General features: G+C 46.2%; 1 protein-coding gene across 1 annotated transcript in view; it reads right to left on the reverse strand.

Annotated features, from left to right (window-relative positions):
- The window catches only part of SLC7A10 (solute carrier family 7 member 10), a 748564-nt gene that overhangs the window by 580922 nt on the left and 149766 nt on the right, over positions 1-17876 (reverse strand). The gene's annotated exons all lie outside the window — the stretch shown is intronic.

The raw sequence follows: 17876 nt of genomic DNA on the forward strand, positions 1-17876 counted from the left end.
GCACAGGAGTCATTCACATTACCTATGGCCAATTCGATGTCTAGATTATCAAACTTTCCTATCCACTGGATGGGGGACATTTTATTATCAAGGGGAATTCTGCCACACCACCTTTGTATTTAGCTGTATAATACGCAACCGACACTCCCTCAGAGACATCAGATGATTGCCGCTCTATTTGTGTTATTTTGCTACCGTTAGGTTTCAACCAAATTGATCACTCAGCTTTTTTTATTATATACGAGAAGGTTTTCCTTAATATAACACTACTTTGTAATTCATCTACCATCGCTTATACTCTTGTCGACAAGATTTTATGGCCAGTTGTTTCTCATTCCAATCACTATCTTGTAATTTTGTTATACTCTCAACTGTAGACCTCATTGCTAGCTTCCTTGTCCTAATGTCTCGGTCAACATGCACTTCCTTGTTATTAACAAAAAGGTGTGGTTCCCAGAATCTTAGAGACAAATTCCTGCTTTTTAACCACCCCAGGGTCTTAGGAAATTGCTCAGGGTTCGTGCATTACATCTTTTATTTTCATTCAGATTCACCCACTGATTCTCAATGCGAAGATTTACAGTCTGAACATTCTTACCGAATTGAGAGATTCGGTTTCCAGAAGCATTCAATATTAGGTTCCTACCGCTTAATTGTGGTTTGTCCGTACTCTCTTCTCCCCATATCAAGAACGGTAAGCATGGAATGGTCGCTCAAATTAGTTTCCACAACCTCAAACTTCTTAACCTCATCCCATCTTATATTTGCTATATAAATGCAATCTTTTGTGGGTTTTCAGACATGACCATGCCACGTAGAGACTCTTACCCAGACAAACATGGATTAAGTTGTCGAAAGCACCATCTAGACAAATAGTGCCCCCATATCTGACCTTGACTCTGCCTTTTGCCCTGTATATCATTAATTGTTCCCTCCTGTATATATACTTGTTCCTCAGACTTATTAAACAAGGGTTCTAGACTGGGATATATATACAGTTGAAGTCTCCGCCTAAAATAATGGGGTCCATTCTTTCTCTTTTTGTGTGTTGACATTTCTTCAGAATGTTCTCAACTTATTTGATCACAGCCTCCAAATCTGCTTTTTTGGGATTTAAATACATGTTTATTATCAGCACTGTTAGCTCCTTTTCATGTGTGGCATCTGTCACTGCTGAAATAACATCTGGCACCATATTGTTCTTCCTTACGTCACAGCCTTGTTTGTTCTTTACTGCAGTCAGGATCCCTCCGAATGGTCATCCATTTTTCCTTTCTTGGCTCCTTTTACTAAATTCGTGAAGCCCTCTATCAGGTCATTAGAAGTTTCTTGAATTAGCAGAACATCATATTCAGCTACAGTGACCCACGATCCATCATTCAAGAAACTACTGGATCCTCAGGAATTCCAACAAAGAACCTTACATTCCTTAATACTCTAATCCTGGTTGGACCCCTTTAGTAGTACTGAGTGTGGCTGCAAGCCGGGTCCAGCTTTCTCAAGATCCGTTGAGGATAACCTGCCTGCGTCCTTCCTGCGTAGGTGAGCATTTAATTTTCATGTTTCTCTGCTTGACACCTCTTGTGTTTTTTCGCTATATGTTCCGTTAATTCTGTGTGACGAGCATCATAGCTTTCATACCCTCTGAAGAGCAATTCCTCTTGATTATTATATACCAATTTCTCAATCAATTTAGAGAAAAAATTAACCGCACATATCCCCTTACAGCCATGATCCAACAGATGCACACACTTATTGTCAGATGAGCTCATTTCTTTTAAGTGCGGGATCAAAGAGAATGTACTTCATATTTTGGATCGATTTAGAGGTATGTTTCTCTCCTGTTCAAACACAGATTTGAAAATGAGCGGTAAAACAGTACTTTGGGCCTCATTAGGACCCTGGCGGAGAGGGTGTTACGCCAGCGTAGTGCATGGCGTACCTCTCCGCCATACTACGAGTTCCCGTAGCGCCATGGCGGCCTTTTCCGCCTGGTTTTACCAGGCGGAGAAAACCATGGCGCTACGGGACCTCGTTGTTAATTACGCCACCGTATTTTACGGTGGCGTAATTAACTCCTTCCCCACTCCCATTATACCCTATGGGGCAAAAATGGGAATGGGGAAGGGCAGAATGGGGATTGGGGATTTACCGCTCCGCCGAGGTCGGAATGGGGCGGTAAATCCGCCAACCCCCATGGCGCTATCGGCGGCTTTCCGCCATGCTTCGCGGTGCATTTAGCACCGCGAAGTCCGCCTGGGTCCTAATGAGGCCCTTTGTGTGTTGTCTTTCTTATTACAGTTTGCTCTATACTTTGAACTCACCTCTTTATTTCTAACTTTATTTGGAGGAAATACCTTATTAGTTTGATAACCCTCATTAGTTTTAGTGGACTCATCATTGATGTCACTCCTCGTAGTCACCCCTTTTTATACAGGCCAATGTAGCCCTTCCACATGTATTGCATGCTCAACTTTAATTCCTTTTTCTCTGCGTCCATTTCTTAGCTGTCGCAAAGCTTTCCTGATTCTTAACAACATTTGAGATTTTGTTGGTTTGATGTGATTTATCTGCCTGACTTTGAGAGTCTTCTATTACTATCACATTTTGTTTTCGGCCGCTGTCTTTTCCTCTCTTTTTCACACTCATATCGCTTTTCACAGATGCTTTTAATATGGTTTGTAGACATTTTTCGAGAGTCTCTGGTCTGCGTATTCTTTCTTCCTTTGCCATGCTTTGTTTCTTTCAAGGCTTTCCTCCTTACTTTCTGTTCACATTCTTCTGTTTCTGCCGTCATGCGGTTACTTACTTCCTGGCTGGATAGGCCTCTCATTTGAGTGGTAGGTGATTTAGACTTCACTATCCCATTACGGCTGCTGAAATTCGCATTTTGATTTGTGACTGGATCTTTGCCTAATAGACTTCCTTGTTGGAGCTGAGTTAGTTTGGATGACTCTTTTACTCCACTGATGTTCATGTAGCTATTTTTTAAAAGATGAGGAGTTTGCCTGTACCTCTGCTACAACCATGTCACATAAGCGAATAAAAGACTTTAAGACTAAATTCAATGCAACTAATGGGCTATTACCATTTGTTGCCAGATCTCTGCTGTCAGTGCCGCCATTAGAGACCGTCGGCAGTATGCACAATCCTTCACCTATATTCTCTGTGAGCTCCATTTTGGTGTCTGAGTAAAGATCTGTCTCATTACAAGTGTGATTGAGGCCATGATCACTCCCATTCGAGGTGTAATTAGGACCATGGTCACTCAATCTTGATGTTAAAGTTGGATCAGGCGTCATTGCTTGAATTTCTTCCTCTAGGCTAATACACATGTCTTTTAGCAACAAACTTTTGCGTCTTTCCGCTACTTGAGGAACAGGACCTAAAATGTCCATACCATCAATGACATCTGCACTGGCACAAACCCTCATGGAGTCCGAAATGACTCGACCTTCTGCAACAACGTCACGATAAGTCCTTGCCGGTCCTTTAGAAAAGAACACTGTGATTTTCTCTTGGTCACCTGTTTACGATTTAGAACTGTGTGAGCGTAAATTTGGCTCCTCTTCCTCTTCCAACTGCGTCAGTTCCATGCTCCTCAAATGATATCGCTTTGCTGTACTGCGCGTCATGAGTTATCTGTACTGCTGACAGAAGTGCTGCTTATTAAATTACAACCTCTTCGGATCGTTTTCAATAGTCTCTTTTCTCAGACCCTTTACTTCATTTATGCAGGTACAGAGGTCAGAATAGCAAAGAACGTTTGACATTAGTCCCTTTTTCTCACCTTCAACAGTTTTCTTTGCCACGTCTCGCCTCACACTTGCCGTGCACTTCACAGGCGCCGCCCAATATAACACACCAGTGGGAGGGAACACGTCCAACCTCCTGATTGCTCCACTGTGCTTGGGGCTTCCCAGTGACAGAAGCAAACAATGGGCCAATGGGTAAGTTACCGCCTGGGTCGTACCTTTACCACCATGGCGTAAACTATGTTTACGCCATGGTGGTAGGCGGACTTACCGCCCCATTCCGAGGTCGGCGGGGCGGTAAGTCCCCAATCCCCATTTACCCTTCCCCATTCCCATTTTTGCCCCATAGGGCATAATGGGAGTGGGGAAGGCGTTAATTACGCCACCGTAAATTACGGTGGCGTAATTAACAACATGGTCCCTTAGCGCCATGGATTTTAACACCTGCTAAAAGCAGGTGTTAAATCCGCCATGGCGCTAAGGGACCTCGGAATCAGGCGGTAAGGGTCGGCGCTGTTTATGCTGCCGTAAACCCCTTACCGCCTGAGTCGTAATGAGGCCCAAAGTGTTGTGCCGACTGCCTCACACTTGCCTTTCACTTCGCCATGGCTTTATTAAAAACACCTGAGGCCAATGTTATCCTTCCCATGAACTCCCTTACTTGTTACTTTCAGGACAACAATATTATGAAATCACAAAGCAAGAGGAAGAGAGAGTATGGCTTTGTTGATGAAGGATGGCAGAAATGGGTCTACTTCTGAGTTGATGCTTGTAAAGTCTCTGACGTTTTAAAGGTGAATTTGGAGGCGTCGAAAGAAAGAACCATCCCATGGGCAGAGGTGATGCAAAGCTGTTTGGAACCTCCGATGACATCGGGTGGGCCGAGACTATCAAGTTCAAGTCCTGTATGGGCCGACTCTGCACGTCATTTTTCTGAGGTCGATACACTGAGTACTGTTCAATTGGGTAATAATAGCATTTATTTTTTATAGTGCTTAGAAGTGGGATGAAATAACTGATATAACGAATCAACTTTGCAGCTGAGTAAAATGAAAGAAATGAGTTATACATAACCTTTCCCTTACTTCCTCTTCAACGGATTCAGTGCGGCTGCACCGCGCTCCTGCAGCCCTATTTCCTGGCTGGCTAGTGCTTCTGGGGCACTGGTTGACTGGGTAAGAGCCTTTTACTCATATTGGGCAATGAGCACTTGCCACGTGATTCCTGAAACGTTCTGGAGGCAGTTTCACTCTGCCTACACTAATGCTCGTGTGATGTCCTGCCTGGTTTTTGTGATTCTTGCCCTACCTTGGGGCCCTTTCAAGATGGCCGCTCCTTACCTACCCCATCTAGTGCCTTGTTGCCTTAGCCGGTCCCCCTCCCCATTGGTGGCCTGTTCTACTCATAATCCAATGGATGCAACCGGGAGGCGGGAGCCGGCCCGTTGCAACTAAGGCCCGAAACGATGCCCTGAGAAATCATTTCCTTCACTTATTCTTCGGCAGATACAGTATAGCTGTACTGCGCTCCTGCAACCCTGTTTCCTGGCTGCCTAGTGCTTCTGGGGCACTGGCTGACTGGGTAAGAGCCTTTTACTCAAATTGGGCAATGCACACCTCTGTGCGACTTTCAAAGCATTTCTTTTTACTTTTATTGCATTGATTATCACATGATTTCTGCAACGTTCTGGAGGCCATTTCACTCTGCCTACACTGATGTTCGTGTGATACCTGCCTGGTTCTTGTGATTCTTGCCCTACCTTGGGGCCTTCTCAAGATGGCCACTCTTTATCTACCCCATCTAGTGCCTTGTTGCCTTACCCGCCGCCCCCTCCCCATTGGTTGTATGTTCTCCTCATAATCCAATGGATGCAACCAGGAGGCAGTAGCCAGCCTGTTGCAACTAAGGCCTGAAACAAAGGCCCCTGTCAGCTCCCTGTCTGCTGCCGGTACGCTATTGGGTGATTTCCAGCACTCCCTCACTTGAGCATGCAGGTTGTTGCTACTTAACACTTCTAAGGAATATGGACTACCATGTCATTCGCACCCTGTTAACTATGGGTTAGCCTTAACTATGGGTTAATTTCCCTTCTACTGGACACACTCCTACCCTCTTGATTTCACCTCCTTATCTCCACCTCACCTTGTCTCCTGCACTTACAGTCTTTGATTACACTGTGTTCTCAACCATTGCTAGCAATCCAAGCTTAACTGTACTTCGAATCTCGCTGTGTTTTTGCACTTAGCTGTACTTGAAATCTAGCTATGTTTTTGCATTTACCTGTATTTCGTATCTAGCTGGGTTCTTGCATTTTGCTGTATTTCAATTCTAGCTGTTCCACATGCAAACCCTCCCGGCCCTTCTGCGACTCCTCATGGGCATACTGCCACTTCACATGATTAACAAATGTAAAGATGGTGGCTTTTCCAATCCATGCACCTGGACTTTTACTATGTGTAACTGCATGCTCTGATGTAGCCACCTTGCAACATGAGGTTAGGCTTTTCCAATTCATGTACCCTGGCTTTACCACTTGTAACTGCATGCTCTGATGTAGCCACCTTGCAACATGAGGTTAGGCTTTTCCAATTCATGTACCCTGGCTTTACCACTTGTAACTGCATGCTCTGATGTAGCCACCTTGCAACATGAGGTCAGGCTTTTCCAATTCATGTACCCTGGCTTTACCACTTGTAACTGCATGCTCTGATGTAGCTGCCCTGTAACATGAGGTCACGCCTCTCCAATTCATGCACCCTGACTTTACCACTTGTAACTGCATGCTCTGATGTAGAGCCTTTGAACTTGAGGACAGGCTTTTCCAATTCATGTACCAGACTTTACCACTTGTAACTGCATGATCTGATGTAACCGCCTTGCAACATGAGGTCAGGCCTCTCCAATTCATGTACCTGGACTTTACCACTTGTAACTGCATGCTTTGATGTAGCTGCCTTGCAACTTCAGGACAGGCGTTTCCAATGTGTGTACTTGGTCAGTACTGCACTTTGTAATTATTGTAACCACTTCCTTAAGCTTAAAGCGCCCAGATGCCTCAGGGTTCGGTGCACTATTTAAATGTCAAAATAAATAAATAAATAAAATTAGTCTCTGGGCCTGATTTTCAAACACACTTTTCATCGGGACAATCCCAGGGTAGTCCAGCTCCTGGGCTTGTGGGCCTAACATGTCGGATTTTCAGCATATCCCTGATCAAGATTCATGAAATACATTTGCATACAATGTTTCTAAATGAATGCAAAATTATCTCATGAATATTAATGAGAGATCTCCTGAAAACCCATCAGGTTTGCGGCTCTCAAGGCCTGGAGTTGGACAGCCCTGGCCGAAAACATGAGAGAATCTGGAGCGCCCGGCCACATCTCTGAGATCCTCTTGAGCAATTCTTTGTGAACCGCTTTTGGCACATGAGCATTTCAAAGATGCTCCAGGTAGGTCCAGATTAGCCCCTGCAGTATGCCTAATGAATTAGGTATACAGCAGTAGGGTGCACATATGAGACACTCTCAGGCATCTGATCACCTGCTTCAGTGCAAATCTTTGTGATTCAGGCACTCAACATTTTCTAGCTATGAAACTCTGCTTAGTAGAGCGCTGTGAATACAAAATAATTGATTCTCAAACATTGCTACTTGGCTAGTGCCTAGATGACGGTTTATTAAGCGCACCCCCACATGCTGTTGAAATAAAACCAAGCAGTGTGCTACTGATTACACATGAAAAAACCTGATTTATGAACATAACTGTAGAAGAGGTATCTGTACAATCCAGATTTCCTAGGTAAAAATTCAGGGGCCAGATTAGAGAAATTTTGCACCAGTGCAAGTGCAATTGGCACCAGGGCAGTAATTGCCCAAGTACAAAAATCATATTCTTTCAACACATTTTTGCAGCAGGGAAAAGTTTTCCCTGGTCCTATGCCCTGATGCAAAAAATGAAATAAAAGTATAACGGTGCTATTACAGAAACTTTGCACTAGTGCAAGTGCAATTATCGAAAGGACAAAAATGCAATAGGTCAATGTCTGTCCTAGACTTAGCCCTTTGCCCTGCTTCAAAAATGCTTCAAATTAATATGTTGTTTGCACACAGCAATTTTTAGACGTGTGCTAATTGCACTTGCACCTATGCAAAGTTTCTGTAATACTGGTTATGTTTTACTGAACATTGTACAGCTCTTGTGCACTAACAGTCTCAAAAATGCACTCACTGTAACTTCTGAATATGTTAGCGAACAGAGCAAGCTGTCACATTGCACCTGGGTATAATGTGCACATTCACATTCTGAGCAAGTAATAACATGACCAGTCATTAGTGACTGTAATTCCAGCATTCCTGGGGGATTTTGCTGCATTAAAGCCTGGAAGCGGATTACTCCATGCCAGAGATCTTTAAAATGAGCCTGATTAAGACTGCATTGACAAAAGTGCATTCCTTCAACCCGAGTAGGCATAAGTGGGCAACTGCCTTTTAACTCGCATGATCAGCTCGATTTGTGTGACTCGTGGAGGTGCCTGTCGATAAGCCATGACTAGCGTGACCCTCTTGGGCTTTCATTCAACGGAGGACTTTGGGTCTTGCTGTGCCGGTTGAACACAATTGTACAACATGGAAGTTCGAGGCCTTATGCTAAAAATGTGTAAAAAGGAAGTCTAGGAAGGGAAGTCTCGAGGTGAACTAGAGTCAACTGTCCGGCCGGATCATAACTCAACAAAGCATCACTAATGTCGGTCTAGCACAGTGGCCAGCATCCTACTGCTCTCCAGATCTGTTGGACTGCAACGCCCATGATGCTTCTCCATTGACTATGCTGCTTAGGGCTGATGGTAGTTGTAGTCCAACACATCTGGAGAGCCAAAGGTTGGGGTCTGCAACCTGCGGCTCTCCGGATGTTTTTGAACTGCAATTTCCATGATCCTTCTCCCTTGACTTTGCTGGCTTGGGCTGATGGTAATTGTTGTCCAACGCATCTTGAGTATGTAGGAAAGACCTACAACGGTCGGTTTCTTAGAAATGTGGACTATGCGTTATGTGCCTCTATAAAGAGGTAGACATTGCTTCTTAATAAGGGGTCGATAGGCACATTGTATAGGTCACGCACCGTAGAACCCAAATTCTAATACAAATGTATAACTTCTCTCTTTTTGCATATGCAACATCTAGGACAAGTCTGCTTTACCCAATTATGCAATAGTTATTACATGAAAGGATGCATTTGCATAACATGATTTGCCATCTTACAGTGGAACGGTTTCAGGGACACACATTTAACAATGAAATTGACATTGATCTTCAGACTCCTGAAAAGACAGACTCCGGACTCCCCACCCCCCTTGCTTACTCCCCACCCCCCTTGCTTCCAATCAACCAAGGAATGTCAAATGACTGATTCATCCATGGTGACTAATCTTTTGTCCCTGCAAAGGTGTTGGACCTTAATTCCCATTAGCCCTAGCCAGCATAGTCAGTGGTGAAGGATCAGGGGAGTTGTAGTCCAAAACAGCTGGAGGGATACAAGGTAAGTAGCCATCCCATGTCTGAGGCACCTGGGCCTTCCGTTCTAAGCGTGAGCTCCCTCATAGCACTGCAATATATTCTCCAAAGAGATATTGCGCTTCACCCCCACCAGCACTATTGTGGGCTGCCACAGACTGCTAAGTGAATGCCTGACCCTCTTTTGCATCCAGCGCAGGTACACTTATTTGTGCCAGGCAAATATGTGTGCAGAGGGGGCGCACAATCATTACCCTTGCCCTACAGAAGAGAGTTTCAGGAGTTGGCTGCTCTGATTCGCTGGCCTGATGAAGCGGGTAGGCTACGGACACACTACTTGCAAGCGCGTGACTCCACCAGCCAGCCAGCCGATCCATCAAGCGATAATGGCTTTGCTCAGAGGCGCGAGAGAAGGCCTTGCAATTGCACAGGTGCATGCAGCGGATCATAACTCAATCAATACTTACTTATACATTGATACGTAAACCATCATAGTAGCTGCGCGCGCTCACTGTCGTAGCTCTTAGTAGGTCATTGCCTGCAGGCGGTGGTGGTAAAACAGGTGCTATTTAAAACGCATAATTAGTAAGAGCAGTAAAACAGGTAGTATTTGAAAACACCACCTGGTTACCCTCTTACGGCCAACCCAAACCCAAAACCGAGACATCGTGCCTCCTTTTTGTTGGAGGTGTTACCTGCGCAGTAAGTGGCAGCCATTCTGGCATGCGGAATTACCCAATGCGGGACCCCTTCTCTGGCCTAATGAAGTCCTATGAATTGCGGGCGTCCTGGTTGGACTACCACAGACAGACCACATGTGATCGGGATGTGACTGCGAAATTCCCCCATGTGGTTGGAGATGATGCATGCTTCATTAGTTTAGACCCTTGAAGAGTGGGTGTGTAGCAGTGACGTCTTCACGAACACTAGACACACACTTCCTGCAAGGTTGTTGATAACACGGAGCTCCACTAACACTGCCCGCCTCAGGAGACTTCAGGATGCCACGATTTGTGTTTGGCGCGATAAAGTGGGCAAAAGACCAGGATTCCATTTTTCTATCGATGGCTTTAGAGGCCAACTTTTGCAAGATCAAAATTCCAGTCAAGAACCCATTGGTTTGCCTCGTGCACTCCCTGGACCTCCCATTCCAGGGTGTACTTTGACCCTTGATTTTGTCCTAATCTCTTTCCCATACAAGAGTGACATACACGTTATGTTATTTATGTATTATGTGTTATAGTTTTAAAATAAAACTTTTCACACATAAAGATTAGGAGCAGAATACAATTCATGATACATTACAGAAAGAACTCAATCAGAGAGAGCAAAAAAAAAACTAAGACAAAATATACTTAAAATCACAACTAGGCTCCTAAAATAGTTTAAGAAAATCCCGAACTACAAAATTTAACAATATCTCTTCATATTTAAAATGCATATATCCGTAGCCAGCCAGGCGGATCCGATGTTATATTATGTGCAAATTGAGCACATTTTTCCTGGCGAACTAATGTTCAGGCTGGGCACTCAACACAATGATGTTTAAGTGTTTCAATGTTTAAAAAAACAATGCCGGAATACCACCCTGCTGGCACACAGTGTTCCCTATTTGGATATGCCTCCAGCTGGGCTGCGGGACAGCGTATTCTTGGGCTTTACACCCGGCTTACCTTTCATAGTGGGTCTCTATCTATCTCCAGCATTTGGACCAGGTGTGCTTTCTACCAGCTGCCTTTTTATCAGGCATTGAAAGATTTGTGCATGTTGCAGAACGTATTGACAGCTGGGTGCATTGCACCTTCTAGGGAAAATAGTTGCCACCTTTCTGGTGCATCCGTCTGGTAGCCTTTCAGATGGGTACACCGAAGTGCCGGTGTGCACACCTGGCTTCTCATGGTTAATATTGCCGCTTGCCTGCCTGGATTTCTTTACGGTACTTGATGGACTGGTAGGAGTAGCACGTGCAGGGACACTCCTGGGATCCGGTCTCGAGTTCTTAGGCCCCGGTTTGTTGGCCTGCTACCACTCACGGCCTAGGAGGTTGGGTCTTTGTATGAGTGAATGTCATTCCCAGCCATCAGCATTCCTACTGCATGATTCGTGCACTGCCCCTCAGGGGCTCAGACCATCTTCTTAATGTGCCCGCCCAGGCGCAGGCCTTGCCTGCACTGGGAGCTTTAAGAGCGGGGCTCTTCAACACCCGGAGGGGAGCACAGGGGCAACGTGCTGGCCTTGGACACAAGACCACGCCGAGCAACACAAGTTCGAATCCCTTCTCCGCAATTAGAAACCGGACGCAGGTATTAATTGCGTCATAAATAAACATAAAAGAAGCTGTGTGAGAAGAATCCCTGTTCCTAGAGGATTAGTGCGTTTCCATTTTTGGGATATTGTGCACCTGCTGGATATTCCCACCAGCCAGCATGTTTTAGCAACAGTGGCGTTTGGCCGACTGCTGCTAGAAGGTCACTTGGACTGCCCTGCAGCCTTGATTGCTCTTACTGTGACTGGCGCCCATACTTCCCATCTCAGACTATTCAGGACTGGTCGTGCTAGTGACACGTGCTCCAGCAGTGCTCCTGCATCGCAGCGCTCCCTCCTTCACACTGGCGGAGGTGAGAGGGCGAGCGGAAAAGAAGCGGCGCGGGCAGAGTGCAGCAGAAGCAGGCAGCTGCCAGGCAGCATGTAGCACTTTACAGGCCCATTGCCCCCTGTGTGGCTCGCTTTCCCTCTCCCAGCCACACATGGCTGCTTGGAGAGGGACGTTGAGCAGTTTGACCGACAGGCTGCCTCCGGAACACGGGAGCACTGCAGCCTCAGGCATGGGCACTGCTTGCCTCGCCTGTAGCTGCGAGCTGGCTTCCCTGGGGCCTCCCATGATGCAGTCAGGAGTTGGGACACAGGGAGAGCGGTTATTAACATCTCTGTCCTTGTATCCACTTTATTTTTCATGCCTCCATTAGGGGCTTGGAGGCGAGGCTGAGGAACCGCAGCACGGACTAGAGGCACTATGTCAGATAGGTTTAACAATAAACTGTGCGTCTCTGTGTGTGTGTGCGTGTGCATGGACGTGTGTGTGTTTGGGTGTGGGAAACTGGTCAACTGATTGTGTGTTCATGCAGGTAGTGGTTGGGGGAGTTACCTAACTCTCAGATATGCTCCCATCAAAGACATATCATGTAACGTATGTGGAGAGGTAGGTACTTTGGCAACGGGAAGTGCCATAGAAAACATCCTGGGCAATGCGAGTTGGCATGGGCTGGATTGGGAGCATTCTAAATTGCTCCAGAGCAGGTCCTGGGACAATGTGAGTAGTATGCATGGCCTGTCATCAGCCACCTCTCCTGTATCATGTGATTTCATTCCTGGCCTGAGACTTCCTTACTCTTCTTCTGCATCATCCTTTCAGCTCTCATCTTGCTTCATCGCCCCCCGCCCCCTGCATCTTTGCATAATCCCCTGAGTATCTGACCCAGATTACACTCCTGTAGAGGATAAGGGGAGGTCCCAGCCCCTGAAGGGGGTGCTCAAGCGGACGTCCCATATAGCGGGGCACCCCTCTGGCTGCCCCTGCCCCTGGCCATTTCACTTCCCCTCATCGGCTCCTACAGGAAGGAGTAGGGGGCGGGCCATCCCCAGGGCAGTCATTTCCGGCCCACCCTAGGGGCTGCTGCCTCCAAATACGGAGGGGGACTGGAGCACGGCCTCTTTCCAGGCCTCCTCCAGCGAATTTCATGAGATGTAAACTGTTGTCTGGCTATTATTTATTAGCAACTCAGGTTTAAGTTCTCTGTGTTTACAAAACCAAAGCCATTTGCCTGCGTAAATCTATCAATCCCTTTGTTAAGCCTGTGCCTAGACTTCTCCATGGCCCTCTGTGATTCCCTCCCGCACCATTGCAGCCTGGGCACCATTTCCGACGATATAATCTCTGTCCCTGGTAATTCCTGCGCCAGTGTCCGCAGACCCACCTGATCTGTGCCCAGAACCACCCCCATTCCCATGGTGGCGAGGTCATTGCCACCTAAATGCACCACTGGCACCCTAGGAGCCGGCCGCCACTGCAAGTGCCTGTGGACTGCTGGTAACAGTGAGCGCCACCGCATCCCCGATGTACCCAACCACACAATTTTGTGCACATCCATTCCCAGGTTGGAACCCAGGTGCGAATGACGTGCAGCAACCTCCACCTGTGTCACAAAGGAATGTCCAACAATCCATACTGTATCATCTGTGGGTAAAAAATTATCCATGAGTCTGAGAAAAATATACTGTTAACATCTGCGGGTAAAAATGATCAATGAGTCTGCATATGTCCGGTGCCTTGCGACAGCGTTGAGCAGCAAGGAGACACCGTGAACATTCAGATGTTTTGCCCCACTTTTTTGGGGGTTAGGTATTTGGTATAGATGGTCGTGAACCATGATGCTTTAGGGCTGGGACTGCCCCCTGTGTTGTATGCTGCAATAAATTGTGATCTGTGTTTCCAAAAAAGTAAACTATTGTCTGACTATTATTACTAACAGCTCAGGTTTTGGTTCCCAAGGTATGTCATCCTCACAGGACAGGGCGAGGGGGGAGCGCCAATGGGGGCTGACACCGCTATGAGTTTGCCTCGCCGCGGCCCACCCCTGATCGAATATCTGAATTTGCATGTTTCGTTTGCATTCTGGTGGGTCTTGCTCTGCATTGCCAGGAGACTTGTTGCAGTCTTCACGGTGAGAGCAGGTTACGTGTCCTCTTCCCCTCAATGATCTCTGGCAGGCATCCTGCCACCAGTCTCCCTTCATATCTCAGTTCTATATCCATCAATTACCCTGTTCGTGTTTTTTACAGCTCAGGACAGGAGCTGGTAGGCTCCCATAATCCTTGCCTTTTCTCTGCGCACTTGCAGTGGTGAAGACAGGGTGTGGCGTGAAGGGTAAGGTCCATCCTGATTGCCCCAAGGCCAAGTCTATAGTTCTGGCCAAAACTCAGCTGTGTCCAGAGCAGTTCCCGACAACCGATGACTGTTTGTTTGAGATGCAAAAAAGTGGTGCTCATTTTTGCAGGATTGAAAATGTTATGCAGGAGAGGGAGAAAATCAAGCTGCGTATATGCGTCATCAAAAATGATTGCAAGCATATGACTTTATCACACAACCTCTTCGATGTGTGTCGAAATATAGAAAATAGTACAACATATTTGGCAGGATCCAGAGTTCCCCCATGCCAGTGGCACTTCATCAAGCAGTCTTGGATTTTAGGCACACCTCCTGTGGCATTCTGGTGCTTGAAGTGCTGTGTTTATAAACTAGTCAGAAATTCAAAGTGACACATGTGAACAACGACAGGATTCATAGATTACGATTTGAGATCTTCGTTTCAGAATATGTTTATGGAACGCGTAGGAATAGAGTAGTTGTGTGAGATAAGCGGGCAGTGAGTGGTCTGTCCGCATTATTAGCTTTGCAGTTTCACACTGAGCTATTTTGCATTATGCATTTAGGTATTAAAGAGATGCATACACTACTAACCTTGCGTCTATCCCTCAGTAGTCATGACTGGGGATTGTCAATACAATTAAAGTCCCCAGGGTATTCGAGTTCTGTCTCCTTCCCCAAGCATGTTATCACATCACAAGCAGAACCAATTATGTTATTTATTGAAAAGTTATTAAACCTTACTCTTGAGTCCTTATTGCTAGCTGAATGTCCCTATCCAGAAGACAAACTGTCCCTTCTCTTGTGATCTCCCTAGTCAGACCCTGGTGTATCGACTAGCCGGGGAGGAAGGGAAAAAAGGGGAGAATGAATAACACTCACCCTAGCCTGGCTCACTGCTTTCCTATGCTATGCTAAAAGGCTGCACACTGGGGTCAGTCAACCGTTAATTTTAATAATGTTGCTGGCCTTTCGTGCGTTTTATCCTAAAATACAATGGAACAACCACCGTCTCGTGGAAGCATTCCACTGAAATTGTTAAAAGTCTCTATATGTCCTATATACCAGATACTTCCAAGGTCGTTGTGTATCTGGTAGGTTGGAATGGCAGCTTGATCCAACCAGTGTCGACAGGATTCACCAAACCTCCAGAATCCTGGGTGTTTTGGAATCCTGAGAACCTTTAGAAATTCCCTGGTGATTACTCCAGGGGTGTTCAAGCTCACCCAGGGGGCCATCAAAGGGTACAACATTGGGGCCCTCCAAGGTAGGGCAGTCTGCTGCCATCCAATAAAGATCCATATATAACACACCCCACTGCCCTACCAGGGCATGGCAGGGCAGTTGGGCATGGTCAACTATGTTCTATGTATTGTGCTCTTGGGCTGTAAAGGTTAAACTGGGAGGCTGAGGAGAGGGAGGGCATTAGGAACAGTGGTGGGGGTGGAAGAGGGAAGTCTTGGCATAGTGCGTTGGGGCTGCTTTGTAACCTAAAAGCGAGCCATGAATATATTTTGGTCACCAAACATTTTGTTCGGTGACCGGCAAAAATGTGTAGGTCACTTTTGGGAATGTTCATCCAGCCTTAGCAGCTACCTAGAAATTAAGCAATATTAAAAAGGGGGCATACAAACTGAACACCCTGGGCTGTGCCAGGAAGGGTTGGCTAATTAAGAGTTCCTGTGCCGCGGGGTTTACGTGTATGCAGTTCTGCAGAGATCTTAAAGATACTGATGATGATGGCAGCTTCCACATGTAGATACCATACCTCATGTGGGACAGCCAGAGAGCACGATGCCCCTGTGGGGGGTGGCAAGCTTCCTGGGGTTGCCGGTCCCCTGAAGCAGCTGGCCTTCCATTGCTGAGCAGATTTTATCTCTTATCACAAGTTTAGGTTTTAATTTAGCAGGTCGTTTATGGTATAGATTTTTGTGAGTGAATGTTCCTAGCGGTTCTGATTTTTCTGTTGCAACAGCTACTTAGCATGTAGGTCTTGGAAGTCTGGCAGACGTGTGCAGGTGGCTGCTTTGAGATTCCCTAACGTGAGGCCTTTAGCTTGATCGTTGAATTCACAGGCAGTCAGTGGCAGTTTTTTCAAGGGCGTGGTCACAAAACACCTTACACTTGCCCTAACCTACACATGCAACTGAGGATCTTTGTGGATTGGACCATGGCTGCTGCAAGGGAAGTGGACGTTCCTCAATGAAGACACTTTGTGAAAAGGTAATACAGAGAACGGAGCATTTGAAAAGCACGTCTGACTACATCACTGATGATCAAAATTAATGGGATTTCAGTCTTGGGTGTTTTTTCATTTTCTTTCCATCAATCCCTCCATTCTGTACTCACCTACTCCCCCAACTTTCTAGCCGCTCTATCTAGCCCTCTCTGTAATTGACCTCTACTGATCTCAAGGTGAGTTTTACGTTGGAGTACGCCGTCTCCTTCTCACCACTTGGCCCCTCATCTCTGCGTCCACGTGACGTCCCCCTGTCCCCCCTTTTGCTGATTTATGCTCTGCTAAAAGGAAAACCCCACACTCCTTTGACTTTTCAGAGCCCATTACTGAATTGGATACAGGAGAAGAATGGCAACCTTTGGACTCGGGTACCAGTACAATTTAGTGTCCCCAGTCCACAATTCAGCGGCACCAGCTTCCAGAGCAAGTACGCTGATTACCAACCTCTCTCCCAACTAAACATTCTATAAAAGGTACAGGTCTTTTGGGAGTGTCCCACATGTTGTGTCACACAGTTGTTGTACCTTCATAGTCATACTCGGCTTTACTCAGAAGGGGAGATGCACGGTTCTTTCACTGCAGTTGACTACCACCCCTGGCTGTTTTTCATTGTATTCCCACACGCCGGCACTTTAAGAAACAGACCCAGGGGTGGAGAAATATGTCTCTCAATCAGGCCTCTTCTTACCACAGACGTCACAATGGCCCTACAACAATGGACTTTTACTTGACCTAAAACTTTGCAACTGAACTTGTGCTAAACTTCGGTTTTCAGGCTTTATAGAAGGTCTCTTTGTAGTCCTTGGGTTGCAGGTTTCTCACCACATATGCAAGCTGTTCTTCCTCTACCCCTAGATCCCTGGCGGCACCTCTTCTGCCCTCAGCAGTTTTAATCTTTTTAAACTCTCTTTTTGTTTCTTCTGTGTACTAAAAAAAAAAAAAAAAAAAAAACAGGCAATTGTGCGTGCAGCTCTGAAACACGTTATCCATACTCATTTCACCATAGTTTCACAGGGAGTGCTACTCCCAAATAGCGATGGGAGTCCATCCAAATGTCTTTGGGTCTATTGTTTAATTGCACTGAGGTGCCCTCCTTGCGTCGCTATGAAATGAGACCTCCCACTTATCCTTCCGGAAGGCACTCATAACTAAGCTCTTCAGCTAGCCCACTCCACCTCTCCAAGCACTCCCAGACATTTGTTCTAGGCAGGTATCAAGTTATCTATGGCTCCCCTGTAACCATTGAACCATAGAGACCACCTGCTTACTGTAACAATGTCACAACCAGCTACCACCTGTCTGGCTATCAGGTTCACTGGAACCACGAACCACAGAGAGGCTGTTGTCATGTAACTAAGTAAGCCTCGTTGTTTTTGTCATGTAACTAAGTAAATCAATTCTCTGTAACAGCGCCACAATGCCCCAGGGCCGCGTTTTGCGCTTTA

This window comes from Ambystoma mexicanum, chromosome 1q (genome assembly GCF_040938575.1).
Source record: "Ambystoma mexicanum isolate Mex_15411 chromosome 1q, UKY_AmexF1_1, whole genome shotgun sequence".
Classification (NCBI taxonomy): Eukaryota; Metazoa; Chordata; class Amphibia; order Caudata; family Ambystomatidae; genus Ambystoma; species Ambystoma mexicanum.